General features: G+C 38.5%; 1 pseudogene; it reads left to right on the top strand.

The window, feature by feature from the left end:
• Positions 1-24,596, top strand: part of LOC134375652 (rho GTPase-activating protein 20-like) — a 67,019-nt pseudogene extending 42,423 nt beyond the window's left edge.
• The last annotated feature ends 19 nt before the right edge of the window (positions 24,597-24,615 follow it).

The following is a 24,615-nucleotide window of genomic DNA, read 5'->3' on the forward strand; positions in this document are numbered from 1 at the left end:
CTGAATGCCAGATGAAATTTTGAAGTACTTCATCTGTGTGTGATCCAATTGATGTAGCATTAATGAAAAAGTAGCTCATACTGTTTTTAACCTCATTGTAGAATGAACCTACTTTAAGAAAAATGTGTATGTAGCAATCTAAACTTAGAGAAAACAGACAAATAAGCACTCATTGTGAAGAATTTTACACACCAAGATCCCTTTTAAAAACATTTCAATTCATTTAAAACTGTTTAATTTATAATTTTCATATTAAAACATCTATAGATTTTTTTTAATAATTGCAATACTAGCATAAAACTTATCTTCCTATTCACTCCATTGATTCCAAATTTTGACATCTTATTGGGCAAAAAGAGTTGTAACTGCCCTCTCTTCCTCTTCAGCCAGGCTTTGTTCATTTTTTCTTCTCTGCTTTCTTGCTATTGTTAAAGAGTTGAATAACTAGGACAGAAGCTGTGGCACACAAAAGCTACAATATTTACTATCTCAACCTTCCCAAATGATTTGTCAGTTCCTCATTTACAATAACACATCTAGTCTTTGTGCATGGAAACATGGAAAAACAAAACAGTTTTTCCTCTCTGGAAGCCCAGATTCCTTCTGTCTACTTATAACCTACAACACTGTATCACTTTCTCCATCTTTTAGTCAACTCCTATTTTTACTTCTTTCCTTACCCAACTTGAATTCCATGATTATCATGATTATCTCTCTTGCAGATAACCTCAGCTTCTTTGACCCTCTTTCCTACTTTCCTATGTACCTAGTAAAAGTCCTTCTTTAGATGAACTCTAAAGAAACACTGCTAGAGGAAATAATACAGCAGCAGGGCAGTTTTATGTCACTAATGACCCCCCTCAAATGGGCAGTCTATACTGGCTAGAAAGACTTAACTTTTTCTCTAAGGCATTTTCCAACTCCTTGAGTCAACTGTTCTGTCTGAATCGCCTCCACACACATATACACACCCAATCCCGTCACTTTCTGTGGATGGTGGCCTGGCTTCCAACTCTATACTTTACTGAAGTCAACAGTAAATTAATTGATCGGTCATCAGGGGCTCCCTCATCTTGCCAACACCGGTGTACAAACTTACCGTGAATTCATACCTGTCATTTTCTCCTCTCCTATAACGGTAAATTGAACTTTTGGACTATAAAGCTGTTTGCTCACTTCCTTGGGCTGTTCTGAGGGGGTGCTATAGAGAGAGGTATCATGGTTTTCCATCCAGTAAAATGTGAGCTTCATGAAAGCAGGGATTTTGGTCTGTTTTGTTCACTTCTGTATTGCCAGAACCTGCAACAGTGCCTGGCATATGTAAATGAACATTTACTCAATGAATATTTGTTTAATGGATAATCAAATTAATTTTTAGATTTGTTATCTCATTAAAGATACAAAGAGAATCTTTATAGCTATGCTAAGGAGAATAATATTCTCCCAGTCTACCTTTTTTACCCATGTTTTCAGAACTATTTCTCTGGGTCTGTTGTCAATTTTAATTAATTTGACTGATAATCAGAGAGTAGGAATCCTAAGGGTCTTACTCAGTTTTGCCAGTGACTTTCTTTCAAAGATAAATTGTAGGCATCCTCCGCTTAGTTTCTTTCTATTGAAAGTTAGGATAATGGTAGTTCCAGTGGTAGATGATTCGTGGCAAATGGGATCAGGGATGGAGTAACTATTGCCCAATGGTGCCAAAGCCAAGCTGGATATCAGAATCACCTGTGCAACTAAAAATTGCAGGTGAACCACTTATGTGGGTTGTTTTTGTTTTTTTTTTTTTAATACAGAAGATTTTGATGAACAACTGTTTCAGAAACCACTGATTTAGATCAGGGGTCAGCAAAGTTTTTCTGTAAGGGGCTGGATAGTGAAATTTACAGGTAGGTACTTATGTAACAAAAGAAGGAAAGTTTCCATGTTTTTTTTACTGATGGAATTCAAAATATAATAATTGAGTATAATTATATATAATACAGGTCTACTAATAAGAGTTGAATTATTTGGAGGGGGATAAAATTTGACTTAATTGGGATTTAAAGTTCGTGACTTAATCATCAAAATTGATTGCAAATGTTCTGATCTGTAATGAGATTTTTATATTTCATCTTTGAAAACGTTTTCTTCACACAGATAGGTACTGCCACATATTGATATCATTCTACGAGCATACAATCCTAATTGAGCACATTTCTCTCTTAGATGGCATTTGTAGACTTGTGTTAGATTCTTCTTCATTTCATGGAAGATAATCACTTCCAATTGAAGGTTAAGTGGAAGCTCCTCAATTGAATAAATAGATTTTGAGTTATGATATTTTCTTTTGTTCTTGCGTGGAGATTGGTAAAACACTACTAGAGTTATCGTTTGAACTCGGAAAATATATGTGCTGCAGACTTGTGTGGGACTAGAGATGTGGCTTCTTGTTTTGACAGCACCAGAAGTGTATAAAGCAGCTTGACATTACTTGTGATTAAATATTGTTGAATGACTTTACTGCATTAAAAGTTTTATGTATAAGCATTGTTTTGCCTTGTAATTTTAGGTGGGATTCATTAAGAAACATCAAATCTACAGGAAAAATTAATTTATAAATCCATTCAATGTCCAGGAATAGTGATTGAAAGCAGTTCTTCTCATTCATAAAAAGTTTAATCTCAGCCCAGCATTCAAAACATCATTATAAAACTTTACCACTGCTGAGACATTGAACTGCTCTGTGATAGTACAAGAAAGGCTAATATTTGGCTTCTATTTCTGATGATTCACAAAACTGACAATGCTTAAGTCCATGAGAGTAAATGAAGGTCACTGTTGACACTACTAATCCAGTAACACTTTATAGATTGAAATATTTTCCCTGAGTACCACTGATCAATACACTGAATAAACCATACGTATTAAACATTTTAAAATTTTACAACCTTTGTAAATTTGTCGAATCACACCGTTTTTTCACTCCACACATTTGCTACATCATCAGACATAACACATTTTAGCAGATTCCACTTCAGGTGGTGCTGAATTATTTTCTCAAATTCTTTCAAAATATTCTCACCCATAGTTGTTCTATGCAGTCTGTTTAAGGCTAATTCTTCAGTCACTTCAAACGCGGCATCAACTTCTTGAATAAGCAACTGAGCAGTATTGGTAACATCTGTCAACTCATTAAGAACCAAAGTGAGTCACCTGCCTTGTTTTAGTTGACTATTGATATTATTCCTGATGTCCTCAACTATTTGATCAGCTATTCTGACTAAAAGGCTAATAATCTTAAATCTAGTTTCTCTGGGCTCATTTCTTCATCTACTACAAGCACACAGGATTTCATCAACTCACCATTAGTAAATGGCTGTCCTTTCTTGACTAACAAATGAGCCACTCAAATTTACTTTTGTTGCAGTCTGTTTTCATTTTTTGTCTTTGTGAAGAAACTCTGTGGGGATGAGATATTTTATTTTAAATATTCTAATTTTCTGATCGTTGCTTTCTTTACGTTGGGGATACTGTGATTGTTAGTGTTTAGTCTGGTAATGTCAACATATATTGACAAGTGCTTAGTCTAGTAAAGTTGACATATAGTTTTTCACCATGGCTGTTATGTCGTTGCACAGTAACCACATACTTTGCCCATTGATTCAATAACAATGTCATACACACTTCACGGTGCCCTAAAAACTCAGCACTGGAAGTCTACTTTTCTTGTTTTGACATGATGAATAAGAAAAAATAAAGTTAGATTTGCAGTATCATGGCACACCTGGAACTTGAAACATTGTCAAGATATAGTGGAGTCACCAAAATTTGTAGTGCCCTGAGCAACAGTGCAAAGCAATGAGAGCACAACATATTTTCTTGGTCACAGCTACTCAACTCTGTCATAGAGTGTGAAGTGAAAACAGTCATAGACAATACATAAATGAATGAGTGTGGTAGTGTCCCAGCAAAACTGTGACAAGACTAAAATTTGAATTTCATAAAATTTTTTATGTGTCACCAAATATTGTTCTTCTTTTGAATTTTTCAACCTTTTAAAAATGTAAAAACTATTCTTAGCTCACAGGCTATCCAAAGAGAGGTGGCAGGCCAGATTTGGCCCAGGGATCATAGTTTGCTGCCCTCTAATTTAGATTATTAGAATGCACATTCAATCAAAAACATTTCAGCTAAAGTCTCAGTATTCTACCAGACTTTATAACAGAGCTTCCCCTAAGTAACAGAACCATCTCTTTTGACTGTTCTCCGTTTCTTTGCCTGTTACATCTTTGCAGTGTTTTAATGAGAAGTAGAAAAGCCAAAAGGCATTTAGAAAGACTAAAGAACTGTACAGAACCTAGAAATTCTACAAATGGAATTTTTGGTCCCTGGATTATGACACTCTTCATAATGTTCTCAAGTAATTTCTACATAAAACTTCACAGTTTATAAAATACTTTATTTTAAGCCTCAAAACAACCATGTAAGTTTCCATTATTACCCATTTTACAAATGAGCAGACTCAGACTGTGTCCAGTATCACAAAGCATATAGCAGTAGAACTGAAATCTCAACATAGATCTTCTGTCCTTAGATCTCCACTCATCACTAGACCCAACTGCCCTATTATGTGGACATGTTAGTACTCACTCACTTCATGAAATAGAGACAGTTTTACATAGTTATTGTTTGTCTTACTGTTAACATCCTCACAGCTTTTACTAATACTCTTGTTTTTTTTTAATTTGAAGGCAACATGCCACTCTGGAAATTATTTTCAGTACTTCCATAGCCTCATTGTGATGTAGAATATATGACCCTATGATTATCAAAATTTTATGTACTTTAAAGTCCATATTTCTGTTTCCTTCTTTCTCACCTTCTGTGTCCCCAATTCATCCCTAACATAAATCAGAATTAACAAGGAGACCTCATAGGAGGAAATGAGTTTAAGGACAGGACCCTCTTCACTCTCTTTCCCTGCCTTTCTTCACATACATACCAACAATTAACCTGACTTCTAATAGGGAAAAATGAGCTAATACTTCTTTTTCAGCACATATTATATACATAAGAATTTGGCCTTATTTACCAAGTGCTACTTGTTATACTCAGAGTTCATCACACTCTGTTTGTGGCCTGTATATTTAAAATCCACAGAACTCTTAAATTCTTAAATTGCTTAGCCCCAGGAAGTAGATATTTTGCATGATCTTATGTGGAAATTTATGTTGTTTCTAAGGTTAGCAGGGAGATAAAAGAGGAAGATAATTTCTATTAAAATATTGGTGAGAACAATTAATGTTTTTAAGCCACCTGAATAAAATAAGCCACAATTAGACAAAGCTTCATATATCCATTTCTGAGAGAGGTTTTCTCTAGTTAGCTCAAAGAAAATATCCCTGTTAACCAGCATAGCTTTAGGTGAGCACAGTCATCTTCAATCTGTTTTTCAAATTTCTGCTTCATTGTGGAGAAGACCTCCTACTAAATAGTCTTACACTGGAAACAGAATAGCAATAGATCTCTCAGAACTCCACCTCTGAGACTTGAGTCACTACAACTCATCCTTGGGGTGGTTGGTCCACAGTGAGATAGCTCTAGTGTTAATTGGGGATGCAGAATATAGACATTTAAAGATCAGACCTCAAGACCCAACTCAAATGTCACTTCTAGGAAATCTTTGTTTCTTTGAATCTTTAGCTACCCCTTTCTCTGTGTCTCCAGAGCACTGTATACATATCTCTAGTGTAACATAAAAAATTACGTTGTGATTATTTGTTTACATATCTACATGTCTCTTTAGACTATGAGCTTGTCTAAAGCCTGGGAACTCATCACAGGACTTAGTTCAGTGTATAGCACAGAGCAGAAGTTAAATGAAAAATTTAATGGCTTAATCACACCTACTGGAAAAACTTGAATGAAGTGGAAGAGTTAATTAGCGGGATCTTTCTGAGTGTGGTCTGAAGCAACACTTGGGGTTCTATTGTGAATGGAACTCCCATTTCTGTGATCCCACAGCAGGCTTATTACCTTCCATATCTGCTTCAGACCCAGGACTAAACTGGAATTAATCTGAACTTTTATAGTGGATAGTAAAATATGGGACATGTTTCTTCTTTTACCTGTTTGCCCTGTCATTCCAGTGTTCTTTCATATATATTTCCCACTCTGAGAAAAAACAAAAATAAAGGTATTCTTAATTTCTGTAGCTATGTGGCCAGAATAGAATTTCTAATTAAAGCTTTTACTGTTGTGGTTATGTTCTATACGCACAAAGTTTTAAGGAGCGTAATTTTTAATATTCAGTTTTCTAATTTAAGCATGCAAAAACACTAGCCTGGATATTGCCAGGGTTATTTAGGAAAGCTAGATTTACAGGAAATTAGTTTGCTTTACATTTACATAATCTTTTATTGTAGTAGCATGTTTGTTCATCAGCTTTTGACATTTAGAAAATAAGGTCTATACATTAAAGGCTCTGCACCAAAGTAAATTTTTTTTTTTTTTTTGTCGATATACATTGTAGCTGATTAATGCTCCCCATCACCAAAACCTCCCTCCCTTCTCCCTCCCCCCCCTCCCCCCCAACAATGTCCTTTCTGTTTGCTTGTTGTATCAACTTCAAGTAATTGTGGTTGTTATATCTTCTTCCCTCCCCCCCCGATTTGTGTGTGTGTGTGTGTATGTGTGTGTGTGAATTTATATATTAATGTTTAGCTCCCTCCAATAAGTGAGAACATGTGGTATTTCTCTTTCTGTGCCTGACTTGTTTCACTTAATATAATTCTCTCAAGGTCCATCCATGTTGTTGCAAATGGCAGTATTTCATTCGTTTTTATAGCTGAGTAGTATTCCATTGTGTAGATGTACCACATTTTCCGTATCCACTCATCTGATGATGGGCATTTGGGCTGGTTCCAACTCTTGGCTATTGTAAAGAGTGCTGCAATGAACATTGGGGAACAGGTATACCTTCGACTTGATGATTTCCATTCCTCTGGGTATATTCCCAACAGTGGGATGGCTGGGTCGTATGGTAGATCTATTTGCAATTGTTTAAGGAACCTCCATACCATTTTCCATAGAGGCTGCACCATTTTGCAGTCCCACCAACAATGTATGAGAGTTCCTTTTTCTCCGCAGCCTCGCCAGCATTTATCGTTCATAGTCTTTTGGATTTTAGCCATCCTAACTGGGGTTAGATGGTATCTCAATGTGGTTTTGATTTGCATTTCCCGGATGCTGAGTGATGTTGAGCATTTTTTCATATGTCTGTTGGCCATTTGGATATCTTCCTTAGAGAAATGCCTACTTAGCTCTTTTGCCCATTTTTTAATTGGGTTGCTTGTTTTCTTCTTGTAAAGTTGTTTGAGTTCCTTATATATTCTGGATATTAATCCTTTGTCAGATGTATATTTTGCAAATATTTTCTCCCACTCTGTTGGTTGTCTTTTAACTCTTTTCATTGTTTCTTTTGCTGTGCAGAAGCTTTTTAGTTTGATATAATCCCATTTGTTTATTTTTCCTTTGGTTGCCCGTGCTTTTGGGGTCGTATTCATGAAGTCTGTGCCCAGTCCTATTTCCTGAAGTGTTTCCCCTATGTTTTCTTTAAGAAGTTTTATTGTCTCAGGGTGTATATTTAAATCCTTAATCCATTTTGAGTTGATTTTAGTATACGGTGAGAGGTATGGATCTAGTTTCATTCTCCTGCATATCGATATCCAGTTATCCCAACACCACTTGCTGAAGAGGCAGTCCCTTCCCCAGTGAATAGGCTTGGTGCCTTTGTCAAAGATCAGATGGCAGTAAGTGTGTGGGTTGATTTCTGGATTCTCTATTCTATTCCATTGGTCAGTGTGTCTGTTTTTATGCCAGTACCATACTGTTTTGGTTATTATAGCTTTGTAGTATAGCTTAAAGTCAGGTAGTGTTATGCCTCCAGCTTTATTTTTTTTGCTGAGCATTGCTTTGGCTATTCGTGGTCTTTTATTGTTCCATATAAATGTCTGAATAGTTTTTTCCATTTCTGAGAAAAATGTCTTTGGAATTTTGATGGGGATTGCATTGAATTTGTATATCACTTTGGGTAGTATGGACATTTTCACTATGTTGATTCTTCCAATCCAAGAGCATGGAATATCTTTCCATCTTCTTGTATCCTCTCTAATTTCTCTCAGCAGTGGTTTGTAGTTCTCATTATAGAGATTTTTCACCTCCTTGGTTAACTCAATTCCTAAGTATTTTATTTTTTTGGTGGCTATTGTAAATGGGCAGGCTTTCTTGATTTCTCCTTCTGCATGTTCACTATTGGAGAAAAGAAATGCTACTGATTTTTGTGTGTTGATTTTGTATCCTGCTACTGTGCTGAAATCATTTATCAATTCCAACAGTTTTTTTGTAGAGGTTTTAGGCTGTTCGATATATAGGATCATGTCATCTGCAAACAGGGACAGTTTGACTTCATCTTTTCCAATCTGGATGCCCTTTATTTCCTTCTCTTCTCTGATTGCTCTGGCTAGTACTTCCAACACTATGTTGAATAGGAGTGGTGAGAGTGGGCATCCTTGTCTAGTTCCTGTTCTTAAAGGAAAAGCTTTCAGCTTTTCCCCATTCAGGATGATATTGGCAGTGGGTTTGTCATATATGGCTTTAATTATGTTGAGATACTTTCCCTCTATACCTAACTTATAGACGGTCTTTGTCATGAATGAGTGCTGAACCAAAGTAAATTTTAATGAATTTTTTTCTCTCAGTCCCAGAGGGAACCTGGACTCTCAGATTCAATGCTGAACATTAAAAGCATGGCTACAGCTGAAAGTATTTATGATAAAGTAAAGAACTCAATTTGCACTTAAACCTCTGTCTACATTCATAGAATAACTGAGTTTATAACTTGTGATAGAGCATTCTTCTTAAGAAATGTGAAAGCTAAAAAATCAAGTAAATCTCATAGTTATAGAAATAAAAAAAACCAGGTTAAATGTGAGCAAACCAGACTGAGTACAGCTACTCAGCATATATATTATGGCACATACTAAACAAACATTTGCCCAGATTGACATTGCTAGACATACAGGAACCCCTTTCTGGATTTCAGAAAGGGTTTCATGTCTTTTTCTGCTTTCTAAAATTGTGTAGGTTGGGAATGTCAAAGCAGGAAGAAAATTCTTAATAGAGTAGTGGTATTCTTTCACGTCTACATACCTCCAGAAGGCTGTTAAACCAAATGGAGAGTAAGTACAGAGAGGAGGTCTTGTTTTTGAGGAGTAGATTGGTCTCTTGGCAGCTTTAATCAAGATTCCTTTGACCCATGCCCTGGGCAAAGTAATACTTTCCGTACATTATCTTGCATGATCCTTTCAGTAAGCCTTTGAGGGATAGGTTATCCTTTGCATTTTAAAGTTAAGGAAAGAAGTTAAGTAACTCGCCTAAATAAGTGTCTGAACCAAGAGTCTAACTCGGCTCCTGACTCCAAAGCCAAAGAGCTTTGCACACCTGACCGTGTGTGTACATTGACGACGTGCTTACTGTATCCGAAGGGAGTGAAGTGTGGATGATGGTCGTAAGGCCATCTGGTAAAATGTTGCTTATTTGCTTTCCTCTCACAACTTGGCTTTTTTAATATTTGGTTTAAGTAGGTTATTCTGAGAAAATAAAATGCTAAGGTACATTATATCCAAACTAGATAAAAGACTTCTTTAAAGTTAGTATTTGATGATGCTTAGAGAGAATGGAGTCAAACCGTGAGTGAGTGCTATCTGGTTATTGTGGCCTCTCATATTTTGGTTCTGTTAGCCTTAATTGCAAGATGTTTTGAATCTGCCCCAGGAATGCATGCTTTAGGGGTTAGCCATCAATCTGGGCAGAACTGAATGTACAATATTTGGGGCTTCCACTGTCAGGTTTTGTCCTTTCTATGATTCCCTCTCACTTTCCAGATGCTGTGGGTACCTTTATCTTTGTTCTGTTTCTCCAAGCCAGTAAGAGTTCCAGTTTCTCTCCAAATTTTAGTTACCCCGCCACCCTGGGGCCTGTCTTAATGATAAAAGCTATAAGAATGGGAAACATTCAGTGCCATGACTTTCCCTTCTTTGAAGGGTCAAACCTTTACTTTCAGTATCTACCTTCTTTTGATCACTCTTTAGTGACTACAGGTAGGTTTATTTTCATTCACTTGTGTAGACTTTATAGTTGTTGTTGTTGTTGTTGTTGTGTGTGTGTGTGTGTGTGTGTTGGGGGAAAGGAGACGGGGAGAAGGAGCCAGCCGCTTTTAGAAGTGGAACTTTTAAAAATGGAACCTTTTTATGTATCAGATCATTTGCAAACTAAGTTTAATGTTAAAATTAGACACAGATGACAAAAATTTCAGCACTGTGGTATCAAAATCATAACTCACTATTGACCCTTTTTACTTCTGCCTACTTTGTATATGTTGTTTTTTTCCACTTAAATTTCTTCTCCGTTTCCATCATTGTTCAATAACAATTGAGTACTTATTAGGTACAAGGCATTACGCTGGATGCTGTCTGTTGAAGTCTTATTCATTCAAAATCCAAATCAGGCTGGCCAGTTGGCTCAGTTCATTAGAACACGGTGTTATAAACACCAAGGTCAAGGGTTCGGATCCCAATACCTGCGAACTGCCAAAAAGACATCCAAATCAAATGCAAATGCCTCCAGGATCACTCCTCTCCCTCTTACTGGATCAATGTGCTTTACTTTCTTCTGAATACCTTTGGTCCATTGTTCCACCCTTATGATGTTTTATTTATCAATATACTTGCTTTTCCTCTCTCCCACCCCACCACCAGTCTTGTTCCCTGTTAGATGATAAATGTCACCATGGCAAGGGCAAGTCTCAGTCATGTTTGCACCCATCCATCCTGCCTTATGCATATGTCTTAAAGTCAGGAACTGAAAAGATACACGAAAGTCTTTTCAGTTGCAAAGAAAGGGAAAAAACGAAGGACATTGGCTTCCTGTATCTGTTGTCAGTAGTAGAGTGGGACATCAGGCAATAAAGCGTTCTTTTTTTCCATAGAACATCTTAATAGAGACAACAACTCTTCTCTTCTTCCTACTCTTCTTCCTCTTTCTCCTCCATCTTCCCCTTTCCCTCCTCCTTGCTTGCTTTTTCTCATGATTTAATTGTAGTATAATTCAGTCTTCAAATTTCTGGATGCCCCGTCTCATCTTTAAAATGGGAAAATGTATATGTTAGTATGAAAAACACTTTTTGATTTAAGTTGTAATAGTTCAATAGGAAGCCATTCTTTCACCTTTGAAATTTAGTGCCAAAACTCGAGTAAACATACCAGTGGTGTCTCAAAAATGGATAGACAAAGAACCAAACATTTGATTCTTCCTTAGTTGATTTTTCCTTAATTTACAGAATATTATAGTGAAATTTCATAGGTTGAATTGTCAATAACAAAGGACATCTGTAAGCATTTTTTTTCTGAGCCATAGTAACGAACATATAGTGAAATGGAAATTATAGAAATAAAGTTAAGTAAACAAAACTAGTTTTTCTAATACTCTCAATTCTGCCTTAGATTCAAATCAGAAGACATTTAAAAGGAGAAGATCTATCTTAAACTGGGCTTTTTGGCGAGGTTCTAGCACTCACCAGCACAACTTGCCCATATATCCAACATCTCCTGTGCCAGGACAGCTGTTTGGAGTTTCTCTGCCAAATATTTGTGAGAATGATAATCTGCCCAAACCTGTCTTAGTAAGTCTCATTTTGGCCTGTAAACTAATGGGAAAGGAATTTTAGGAATGGGGAAATCTGGAAAGTAAACCTGTCCCCAGATGGAAAGATTATAGACATCCCTGGCTTTAGCTAAGAACCTCTATTATCATTACTTAAAAGAATTAAAATCTGACTTAGCTATTGCAGAATCATAAGGAAGACATAAGAGATAATCTAGACTACTGGTTTCAAGAAAGAGCCATACAAGCCTGCTCAGGTAAATTAGAATTTGCTCTGTAGATAGACAATCCATATTCTATCTCTCACAAATCCTTCTTAAACTCCATATTGTTCTGAAAGTCTTTTTTTTTTTTTAACCACTTCAGCAACAGAGTACTTAATCTTATATTTTTTAAAGTTTTTAAAACTGCTTTATTTGTATTTCAAGTGTTTAAGTATAAAGATACATTCTCTGGCATTTAGTCATCTTGTGTATAGAATGGGTCAGTTGAAAGCCACAGAGTTTGTGTTGATATATTAAATAATCACTGTTAACCAACATTTTTATTGAGTATCCAGTATCCTGCAAGCACTATACTAGATGTATGGCATTTTATGCCATATTGTGCATCTATAAATGCCAGACACTAGTCTAGCCCCTTCACAGCTTATCTGTCACAGCAAATATAGGGGGTAGTTATTATTCTCATCATTCCTTCTTTACTAATTAAAAAAAAAGCCTCTGAACTTTACCCAGGGTTACACAGTAAATAAGTGGCATAACTAGATTTTAAATGCCATGGATTGCTTGTCTCCCAAACCCATTCTCTTCCTACACTGCAAGCAGAAGACATACAAACAGAAAGAAAGCAAAGTGAGTAAACACTTAAAATCTACTCTCCTAGCAATTTTCAAGAATTCAGTACATTGTTATTAACTGTCATCACCATGTTATACCATAGGTCACCTAAATTTGTTTCTTTTCTCACTGAAATTTTGTATCCTTTGACCAACATCTCCCTAACTCCCCCGCCATCATCCCCAGCCCCTGGTAACCACCATTCTGCTCTCTAAAAGATTGACTTTAATCCTTCTAGCTGTCCATCCAGCTCCGATCCTTCAGTGCTTTTAATCTGGTCTCTAGCAGCCGAAGTACATGTTCCCTTGCATGTATGTGTGAAGTGCTTTTTTGTTTTGTTTCCTTTGCTTCCTTATAGGATATGCTTTATTTTCTTAATAAAAAAGGACCCCTAACAAAAGGAATCTTCAGGCTATCAGCCAATCTGAAATCCTGCAGAGAGCTAAAAGAGAAACTGAATTCTGGAGTCGAAGTACACCTAGACTGTGAATGTATTTTTGTGATAGCATCTGTTTTAAAGGTAGGAAAAGCTCTCCCTTTATCCACCCCATGGTGTAGCTCTGGAGCAAGTTAAACATTTTATGTTTTGTTTTGTTTCATTATGAACATTATTTCTATCTGGAAAGAACCAAAGTAGATTTAGAATCTAAAAAAGTTTAAAAACATTTCAAAATGTCAATATTGGACTTTAAAAGCCACTGCTGATGATATGACATGTCAGATATACTTAAAAAAAAATTTTTTTTACCTCACACCAATCTCTTCTTCAGTTCTGCCACCCCATGCAAAAAGAAAAAATTGTAATTAAAAATTAAAATAATCAAAACATACATAGCATGTTTACCAAAATAAACATCCTGCTTATGATGATTTTCTCACTATCTCACTACCTTCCTAATGAAGGCAAAGTTTTCAAAAACAGTTACAGCTTACCATGCAATAAACAAGCATTTGCCTTGCAACTGAAGCAAAAAACTATTGAGACCACTAAAAATTGCATTCATTTACGTAATCATCATGCCCACAAATATTCCTTCCTTTGTCCCCTAATGCCTTTTACTTTGGAAGTGGAGTAAGAACGGCTACAACATCTGGGCCTTCTTTCACTTTTACTACATTTGACAGTCTCTATTGTTCTTACCCTTTACCCATTGTTACTAAGTCACATCTACCCATGGCTGACAGAGTTCTAAAATGTTTTCTTCCCTCACATTCTTGGAAATGTCATACATTTTTGGAAAACCTAGAGTCAAAACCAGCTTTAAGCAGAGCTTTTGACCCCAGTAGTAGCTTCTGCAGACCTGCAGAAGGAGGCCCCATCTCCCAAAGGGTTGGGGTATACTGGAGCCACAGGTAGAGACAAGGCCCCCAGCCTGCATCCCAAGGCCTGAAACATAAAAACCAAATGACAGAAAATATGGTGAAGAAGACTTTTGCATACCCCTACTCCAGCTGAGTGGCCAGCTGCTTACAGAATTTTACTGCATAACTTCAGGAACACTAGGTGTTTGGGGGTAAATGGGCCATGTCTGCTCTTAAACAAACCCTGCTGTGGACTTTTGCAATAAATTATCACTCAAGAGAACTGGAGAGTTTTAGCTAGGGTCATCTAATCTGTTTTGTACAGGGTTTGTGATGACTCTTCAGTCCTGAAATACAATAAGGATATCTGTGGCATGCTTGGCTAGATATATATGCCAAGGATATACGAGTATATGCATATGAGTTTTTCTTGTTCATATAATTAGGTTCTCTCCCAGCTCTCAATTTAGGAAGGTAAAACCAATGTTTTAGAAGAATTTCCTTACTGTGCTGTTCTTCACAACACCATACTTCTTAAAATTTTGTGCTACATTCTTGAGGCTATTACAAAGAAGGATGGTTCTAGAAGAGTTCATTTGTGTTTTAGATTGCAGAAATATTATTTTTCCAAAAATAAGCAATAGACAAAAAATTATCCAAATGACTGAAGAGTCTGGTTAAATAGGTTCCAAATAATTGAAGGTTTATCATTATGTAACTGTGTTTTAGTCACATTTCTTCCAAGTGCTTTCATGAAAGGAGATCAATTTTGCCAAAAGTTTTTGAACTTTTGTTTCTCATTTTTAAGACTGTTTTAAAGTGGTATAGTATACATTTAACTTCTCAAACTATAATTGGACAAAAAATGCTTGAGACACTATAGCTTTGATCTATCAGACCTTTAAGGAAAATTTCATATTTAATCTGGCAGAATTTCATCTCAAATGAATTGGAGAGTTCTGCTGATGGTCTGGCCTGTGGTTTCTGTGAGTTGGTGATTGTAATTCAGAACCAGCTCGCACATCCTTCTCAGTTGTGATGGTGGCTCTATTTTGTAACTTGTTATTCCTGCTGTGGGAGAGCTCATTGAGATATTATGAGTTATTATCTTTTAAGTGTAAGTTTATGATTTAATGATGTTTTTCTTCAAGGCAGATCATAAGTATGCTTTCCATTGAGATTTAAAAAGAGAGCTATTGTCAGCACCCCATTCAAAATAACAAATTTTGCTTCTTCTAACTGACTTTTAAAGTGGGTGCAGCAGCTAAAATTAGTTTGGAATTATGAAAATTCAATAGCTTTACCCAAAAAAGTAAGTTTTGTGACAATATATCTGAACCACAAGTATCCAGGTATATTTCTACTGCAAGATACAATAGAACAGTTGAAAACTTTGAATTAATCCATCCTTCTTCTTGTTAACCACTCTAAAAAGAATATGTTAACAGAGTGACTACAAGGATGTTCTTAAAATTATCTTAGAATCTCAGTTTCAGTTGATTAGCTTTCCCATGTCCCCCATTAGTATTTTCCCATGTGATACATAGCAGCAGTTCAGTCATGACTTCCACTATGGCTGGGGCTGTGCTTGGCATTGACAAAGAACTGAGTTTTCTCTGACTAAAGTTTGCTGACGGGTAATGAGACTGCAAGCTTGGCCAAAAGCAACAGAGAAAATTGGCCTAGAATGAACTCTTGGACCAAGAGCAAATGTATTTTATTTTTAAGCTTTTGATAAACAAAAATCCAAACAGCAAATGCCCTTGGTCCTATCCTGTTTGTGTCATCGTCTAGTTTCACCACACTTAGCCCTGCCAGTGGTCTCAGCAGAATGGGATCTCTAAGAAAGGATATTGTACCATGGACATACTATTTAGCATGGACTTGGTTTTATTCACTTCTCTGTCCCTAGCACCTCAAACAGTGCCTGATATATATGTATAAATACATATAGAGTGTTGAATAAATATATATAGAATGAGCAAATGAATGATTACCAGATTATGAATCTCACAGATATCTTAGTGTATTTCCTTGGACTAGCTATTTAAGGGGAAAGGAGGGAAAAAAGGATTTAAGATTGTTTACTGCCAGACCCTATAAAGTACCAATTTGTTTAAAATGCATAAAACAGGAGGCTTTGGCCCAAATAGGTTGTCCTTTATCTTTCTCACCATCATCCAGACTTTGGTTATCCAAATGGTTTTCATTAGAAAAAAATAAAAGCACACGTTTCCATGTGCAGAAGTCAGTGGAGAGCGGGCACAGAGCTCTGTGTAGTACGAAGGGAGGACTTCACAGAACTTTCAACAAGATGTTTTCTTTCCTATTTCTCCAATACATATTTGGCATCAGAATAATGATTTAAAATGTTTGTTTTTCCATCTATGTAAGGAATTTCTGCGAAATATTCCTGGAAGCATTTTTTCATCAGATCTGTATGATCACTGGGTCTGTGTAATGGATCAAGGAAACAATGAAGAGAAAATAAATACAATTCAAAGGTAATTATTCTAATTTGGTCATGTCTCAAAAATACTTCTAAAAAGCTTTTATAAGCTTGTCTATTAAAATAAGGACAATTATCAAAGTCATGGTCCCAGGGACCAGTTTGAAAATAGATTTATGCTGACTTCTGTCATTGTTATTGTTTCTTTCCCTCGTCTTATTAACATGGAATACTTGAACATTGTATACCTTCTGTATATCTGAATCTGGTAGCAAATGAAACACATTCGTTTACTAGTGAATATGTAGGCCCAATCTATAGTTTATGGTCTTAATTTTGGTAAATATCTAACTAACCAGATGACTCCTTATTGTCTTCAGCAACTGAAGTGATACAGAGAAAATGACCTATTTTCTCCCTTCAAGGAACTCACAGTCTGCAGTCTGATAGAGTAAAGTAGATAAATTGTGAATTACAATGCAGTATAATCTGTGCTGTAAAAGATACTAGGAGAAAACCCGAGAATCCCAATATAATTTCTTTGTGTGTGCTTGTTTAGTACAGTTTTTTCTTGAGCAACTTTCAAACATGAGTGCAGATCAATCAGTTGTCTCTCCGTCAGACAGAATTTTCAAGTCTGTAGCAAGTATTAGGTACACTGCTATCAGTTATAACGTGTGGAGTTGTAAAATAGCTCAAAGGCTCAGAGCCCCCATAGAAACAGATAACCCAGAAGCATGTGCTAGATGACTTATTTGCCATTGAATACACCCAGTAATCTTTTGGTCTGTTTCAAAGTTCTTCATAAGTTATCTAACAAAATATACTCATTGTCAGTCCATTGTACTGACGAAAGACCTCTCTGCTGTTTGTGCAACAGGAGTCAGATTACCTTATTCCCCCCAGGTTGCAGATTCTTATTGAAAAAAGCAGTAGTCATGAATATCAGCTTATCTGTTTTCCGAATGGTAGTAAAAAACATTTTTGGTGAATGATCATTTAAAAATCCCGTATCAAGTTCTGGTCAAGAGGGCAGAATAGACGATCCCCAGTATCCCTCTCTCCCACAAATCCACAAATTGACAACTGTAAAAATGTAACATCAGCCAAGCCGGGGCTGCTGGAGCTCAGGGGAAGAGAAGGAGAGACCTACAGAGTTCATGAAGGTGGAAGAAACCATGATGACAGAAAGAAAAAACTGCTCTGAACATTTCGTGCTGCGGCCACTTTAAGGCTGGAACTGCTGAGTGCTTGGAGCAGGAGCTGGCAGAAGCCGCAGCTGTGCCCTTCAGATGAAGTTACTTGTAGGCAGCAGGGAGGAAGAAGAGGGCCTTGGTGGCCCCCAGGAGAGCAAGACCACTAATAGGGTTCCCATGGAGCCACGCAGGAGGAGCCAGAACAGCTGAAAAAGGGGAGCCATTCAGAGGCTGATGAGTCATTGCAAGGGACCATCGCAGTCCTCATCCCATGGGAACTGTTTGGAGCGTGGGCAGTGGGGGAGACAGGCCCACCGAGAGAACACTGGGACACAGCAAGGACAGCAGATCTGACCCCCAGTCAGCACAGGACCACTCAGAGGAGACTGGCCTGGAATGCAGAATTGTATGGGGTGCAGTTTGATGGGAAAACTCAGGCCTAGATCAGAGTTTCTGCACCATCCAGGTGCACCAGGTCTCTGGAGAGCCGGAAGTACCTATAAGGCCAACCATTAAACCCTGAGCTGCAAAAAATGCCTTCCCTGGAGAAACAGCAACAAAGCAGCAATTTAGCTCAACCACACAGTTCAAGTACTGATTCCCACAGGAAGTGGGAAGCAAAGGACAAAAAATTAGTTCCAGCCTGGGCATACAACCAGTGCCTTGGTGTCCACCAGGGGACATGAGGCATGGAGTGGGGACTAGACCCCCCTCCCACAACCAGGCACACTGTGCCAGCACCTTGGAGCCTGCCTGGGGAACCAAGGCATGGAGAAGGGGACCAGAACCCTCACCCACAACCAGGCATACCGTCAGTGCCTTGGGGCCCACCCAGTGACCTGAAGCATGGAGCCAGGGACCAGAGCCCCCTCCCACAACCAGGTACCGCTCCAGTTCCTTGGGGCCCACCTGGGGACCCAAGGTATGGAGCCAGGGACCAGACACTCCTCACAACCAGGCACACCACCAGCGCCAAGAAGCATGCCAAAAACATCACCTCCGTGTGGGTGGTCCATCACAGCCATCACAATAACCATGTCTGCCACAAAAGCAGCTAGATGCCACAACCACCATGCAAATGGTCCACCAGCCACTAGAATGCACTGACACAGGGAGAGTCACCAGCAGAGATAAAGAAAAGAGGAGGATGTCTCTCTCCACAAAGCCCATTTCAGAGTGACAGAAGAAGCATCTGCTCTATGATAATATTGGGGGACCTGATCACACCTGTTAGCATTGGACAGATCATCTAGGCAACAAATCAACAGAGTAACCATTATTCTTGAAGAAGGAGAGAGGAAATCCAGGGTAATTAGAGGGGGATGGGGAGAGATTGGACAAAGGGTGTAAAGAATAATTGATTTGTAACAATACTTATGCTAGTAATATTGATTTGATCAACATATCTCTATGTTGAACCCCCAAAATATGTATAATCAATTTTGATTCAATAAAAATGAAAAAAAATAAATATAAAATCCCTTATCAATTACAAAATGAAAACAGTAGAAAATATACTATTGTAAGCTTGACATGTATGTGAAAGTGACACCAATGAAACAGAGATTTGGGACAAAATTGACCTTGGAAGCTGGTGTAGCAGAGCATAAGCTTTCAGAATAGACCTGAAAGTCTTAATAGCTAAGGTTTGGGTTCTCACCAAGAGACAGCATTTCTGTGTTGCTATTTGGAAATAAAGAAGCACTTTAAATTTAATCACTGTTAAACTTTATCAGAAAACTTTTTGTGGGTTTTGGTTGAGAATATTCTGAAATGTTATAGGATTTGCCTAAGCTAAAACACATTGTACTAATTTCAGGGAAATATTTCAGGCAGCACTGTTTTATGGGACATTTTTCTGCATTCTTTTACATTTTCATTGGGTTGTGAAGGCAGCGAAAAAAAAATCCCCTGTGCTTTTTAAAATTTTCTCTTTCTGTGTAGGTGGTCCTCACTCTGTATGGTACCACGTTAACTGAAATTCTTGCATATCTGAACTCTGTTCCTGATTCACCCCCTTGACTTGCACAGTTCCTTATGCAAAGTTAGGGTTGCCCATCTTTACAAGTTTTTTAATGAAATGTTTAAACAGCACATTTTTCTGTCTTTAGGCTATTAGACCAGCTTCCGAGAGCAAATGTTGTTCTCCTAAGGTATCTTTTTGGGGTACTACACAACATCGAACAACAGTCCTCATCTAACCAGATGACTGCATATAATTTAGCTGTGTGTATTGCTCCAAGCATCCTTTGGCCTCCTCTTTCCTCCAGCCTGGAAGTACAAAATGAATTTACAAAAAAGGTAAAGAAGTTTCTCATTTTTATGCCCTGGGGGACTTAGTCCCCATTTTGAAACCAAAATTCAGAGCATTAATTCTGAAAGATAGTTTCTTAATTAACTTAAGTACACCTCCTTATAAACTGAGTTCACTGATTATGAAGTGGTTTATCCTAACCTAATAGGCTATAGTTAGGTGATTGTTAAGCAGAAAAGAGATTGCACTTGGATTTCTTCTCTTTTCCCTTTAAGGAGGCTAAACTCTATGACTGACTTAAACCATAAAGTGATAATAAAGCAGTTGATATGATTATTAAAAAAACAAAAAAAAACCCAAGGACTTTGGAGTTAGACAAGCCAAGGTTTAATTCTCAGCCCCCACATTTGCCAGATGTACAGTCTTAGGCAAAGTCAGTTATACTGAGCCACTATATCTTCATCTGAAAAATGGAGGTGGTGATAATACTGTAGTTACTTGAAATCACACCCCTGTAGAGCCTGGCACTTAATAAAGGGTTTGGGGATATTAGTTTCCTTTGCTCCCAACATTCCTCCTGCCCCTTGGCCTCAGCTACTGGGGTAAGAAACTACAGAAAGGTTCCAGTACATCTCAATGGATGCACAAAACCCCCTAGTAAACTCTTACCCCCACAAGCACTTTCAGTTAGGAAGCTTATGGAAGGCAGCAGTGGATAAGCTAGTCAGACAAGTGCATGGGTAGACACTAGTCAGGAAAAACACAAATGTTCTTTCTAGCTGTCTCTGTCCTTGACAATATACCCACAGAGGAGCCCTCTTCCCAAGCTTAGGACAAGCTGTCCTTTACACAAGTACTTTTCATAAGTCTTTATCTTGTAATGATACTTTACAAATTTTAGTAACAAAATATATTTCTTCATCCCAAACACCCTATAGAGAATACTTGAAATTATCCTAACGTTACAAACAGAGCTATTGGTATAAAATGTTAGCTCTAAGCCAAGGACGCAAATAATTTTAGGCCACTGATTAAAATCAAGTTCTATGCCCAAACTTCTCTTGAAAGTATTTTTTAGGGGAAACTGTTTTGTATACTTTTAAAGCATATAAATTTCTCAGGATACTTTAGTATTTTTTGTTAAAATCAAGATTCACATAAAATGTGATTTATAAACATGTTATATGAAAAGTAGCAGTTCATTCTCCCTTTTTTACAGGTTCCCCTGCTTGTACAGTTTCTGATTGAAAATTGCTGCACGATATTTGGTGAAGAAATTACTTCCCTCTTAGGAGAGACTTCAGTGAGATGTGGCACTAGAGAGAATGCCTCAGGTATTGTGAATAATTGGGTTTGTTTTTGTGAGAAAGAGATTTTGTCTGTGAAGATGCTAGGACAGTGGATGTCCAAAAGCCCACAGCAGCTGAGGTGAAAGAGGCCTCTGACCTGGGTCAGTGGGGCCCAGGGCCTCTGTTCCTTCCTTAGAAGTCCTGCTACGTAGGTCAGGGTATATTAGCAGTGTGGTGGGGTTAAGAAATGTGTAAGATGAGGTCCCAGCCTTCAAGAAATGTTTAATGGCAGCGTGCTGTGGCATGATCGTTTGAAGCTTTTTTTTTTTTTAGTAAAACTTTATGAAGAATCCTAATATATATAATAGAATTGCTGTTGTTAAAACTAGGGTAGAAGGCCCAGAGGCAGTAGAGGCAGACCTGTTTTTTGTTCTTGTTTTCCTTTTTCTCCTTCCTCTTACTGGTCCCTGAGACACCTCAGGATTCTAGTGTGCTATGAAACAGTTTGAAAACTAGCATTATTTGGGGGGGGGGGAGTGCTGAATTCAAAGACATACAACCTTCCAGAATTCCTCTACCGCCAATTATGTCATCCTTGGCCAATTATTCTATGCCACTGAACATCAGTATCTTCATCTATAAAATGTGGATAACAATAAAATCTAACTTTATGATTATTGTAAAGATTAAATAAGGTAATGGATATTAAAGAACTTTGTAAAAGAGGAACTAAATAGGGTTAGTAAATGGTTTCCCCAAGACTAGAGTTAATTATGTATAAACACCAACAATCCATGTTAGAAGGCAGTCTTATTTGGAATCTGGATATACCTAGTATTAATTCCCTTATACTGTTGTTTTGGTTTGGGGTTCTTTTTTAACCCTTTCATGGTCTTATGACATTTTCACTGTTTTGAGAAAAACTTCAGGAACATTTTGTCAGGAACTGAGACAAATTTAGTACAGTATACCCCAACAGTTTATTTTTATTCTGCACTAACAAATGAGAAGATTGTGACAGAATCTTTCTTTCCTGAGAGTAGAGATTTGAACACTCTACATGAAAAGAGAATTAAACTAAGCACCATAGTTTGTGCTTAAGGCAGGTTGAGCTATATTTATGGTAAGTAAATATGTTAAACATGGTTTGGTTTTTTTTGACAGATATCTCTTGCTTCCAATCAAGTGACTCTTCCCATGACAGCTTGGAAAATGAAATAGGGGATGTGAACACTCCCTGTAGTGACTTGGCAAAGGAACTTGACCAGAGTAGCAGAAGCATGGACTCTATCTTAACCCTCAGTGACCATGGCCTTGACCAGCCTGTGGCCAAAGGCCCTGACCAGCCTGAGGCCGAAGGCCCTGACCAGCCTGAGGCCGAAGGCCCTGACCACCGTGATGCGGAAGGCCCTGACCAGCCTGAGGCGGAAGGCCCTGACCAGCCTGAGGCGGAAGGCCCTGACCACCCTGAGGCGGAAGGCCCTGACCAGCCTGAGGCCGAAGGCCCTGACCAGCCTGAGGCGGAAGGCCCTGACCAGCCTGAGGTGGAAGGCCTTGACCAGCCTGAGGCTGAGGGCCTTGACCAGCCTGAGTCTGAGGGCCCTGACCAGCCTGAGGCTGAAGGCCCTGACCAGCCTGAGGCGGAAGGCCTTGACCAGCCTGAGGCTGAAGGTGTAGACCAGCCTGAGGTGGAAGACCTTGAGCAGCCTGAGATGGAAGACCTTGAGCAGCCTGAGGTGGAAGGCCTTTTAACGCTGAGTGACTTTGACTTAGACCAGTCTAAAGATGAAGACATTCAAATGAAACAGCCTCTTGAATCCAAGCCGATGACGATTACAGTGATGTACAGAGAGGCCCTCCCACTGCAGGAGCATGCCATGGCCCCATCTGACATGTGCACACCCAGCTACCTGTCCTCAGATGCAACAGATGCTCCAAAAACCCTGAGGCGACACTGGCGCTGCTCGGAGCCCAGTACCGACTGTCTAGATTCTAAGCTTTCCTCTCTCAAGGAGGTTTATCAGAAAAAGCTGCGCAAGTCCAGCTATGAAGCAATTCTCTCTCAAAAAGATGAGGATTATCTGAAGCAGAATCAACCTCTCCAGGAAGGGGATAAGACATGTTTTAAACAGAGTTCAGTCACAAGCACTGATGTCAGCGAGAAAAATGCCACCAATCAAAACATTAAAAAGAAAAGCTTGTCTGGTACTGAAGGAAATCATGGGAAACTTTTCTGTAATTCCACGCGAGTGTCCATTTCTGTGGCATCATATAGTCATATGTCCTCACAATATCATTCCAGGAACCAGCCCTTTGATGAAGATACATCGGGATACTCCCTGCCACACACAACAGGTACACTCAAGAGTTCAAGGACACACCGGCGCTGCTCAGAGCCCAACATAGATAACCAGCACTGCAAACTGACCTATCTCAGGGGCATTGATTCAAAGAAACATAAAACCAGCTGTGGAGCTGGTCTCTTGCAGGGAGAGGAGGATTATCTCAAACAGCATAAGTCTTTGCAAATGGAGGGGCAAAAGCTTATTAATCAGAGTTTGGTCATGGGGATTGAGGTGGGCAAGAGTAGTGCCACAAACCAAAACACTGAGGTTTTACCCCCAAGATTAAGCCTTTGCCCAAAGACTAGCTGTTGCAGCTTCTCCTCCCCAGGCACCTCCCCATCTGGCTCATCAGTGAGCTGTCAGGACAGTCCTTTTTCTCAGACTTCTGAACATTCCGTGTTTCCACCCACTGAAACTCCCTCTCCAATAGATTGCAATTTTCAGGCTCAAAGAAAACAGGGAGAGCTCTCTTCTGACTTTAGCAGTTCCAACTTCATTTCTGGAATGCCTGGTCCATCATCAGGGCAGGGCAGCAGCCACCTCGTCAATACAGAAAAGGATAGTGTAGGGCGGCATTCACAAATGCGTTCCGTAACTCTTCACCCCAACACATGGTTGAGAAATGGTATAGCCCATTTGAGAAACTGGTCCCTCAAAAAGAAAGCAAAGGCAGCCAGGCCAGAGGAAAATAAAATAGGTTCTCTAAAAGGACTTTCAGAGCCACCTCCTCATGCTTCTGGTGTTCCAGAAGCCAACTCACTGGAAGAGAGACAGAAAGACATGCCCATGAAGGCCGTGGAAGGACTTGGTACTGTGCAGACAACCCATTCATATAATTCTTCTCCCTCCCAGGAATCAGAGAGACACAGCAGCTCTCCATTCAGCCTAGTAGACAGCGCACTCAAACTGCGTATGAAGTCCCACAAGGAAGTCAAGCCTGTAGGTCAGGGCTATTCTACACTTCTGTGTTGGGGAAGAGCCTCAGCCAGCTATCAGAGACTGGAGGATATGGCCAGCCCACACATTTAACCAAAGACATTTAACCACAATGAGGATCCAACATCTACGAGAACAAGAACTAGGCTAATAATATAAAGATGATAGTTATTATGACCCCTTTGTACAAGATATCTGGGATAGGTAGCATAAGGATAATTATTGCTAATACTTAGGGCAACAAAATAATTCTTTTTATTGAGACTACTTGACAAAAATTTTATGCTAAAAACTTTTACCAC

The sequence above is a fragment of the Cynocephalus volans genome, chromosome 4 (assembly GCF_027409185.1).
Source record: "Cynocephalus volans isolate mCynVol1 chromosome 4, mCynVol1.pri, whole genome shotgun sequence".
Taxonomy (NCBI): domain Eukaryota; kingdom Metazoa; phylum Chordata; class Mammalia; order Dermoptera; family Cynocephalidae; genus Cynocephalus; species Cynocephalus volans.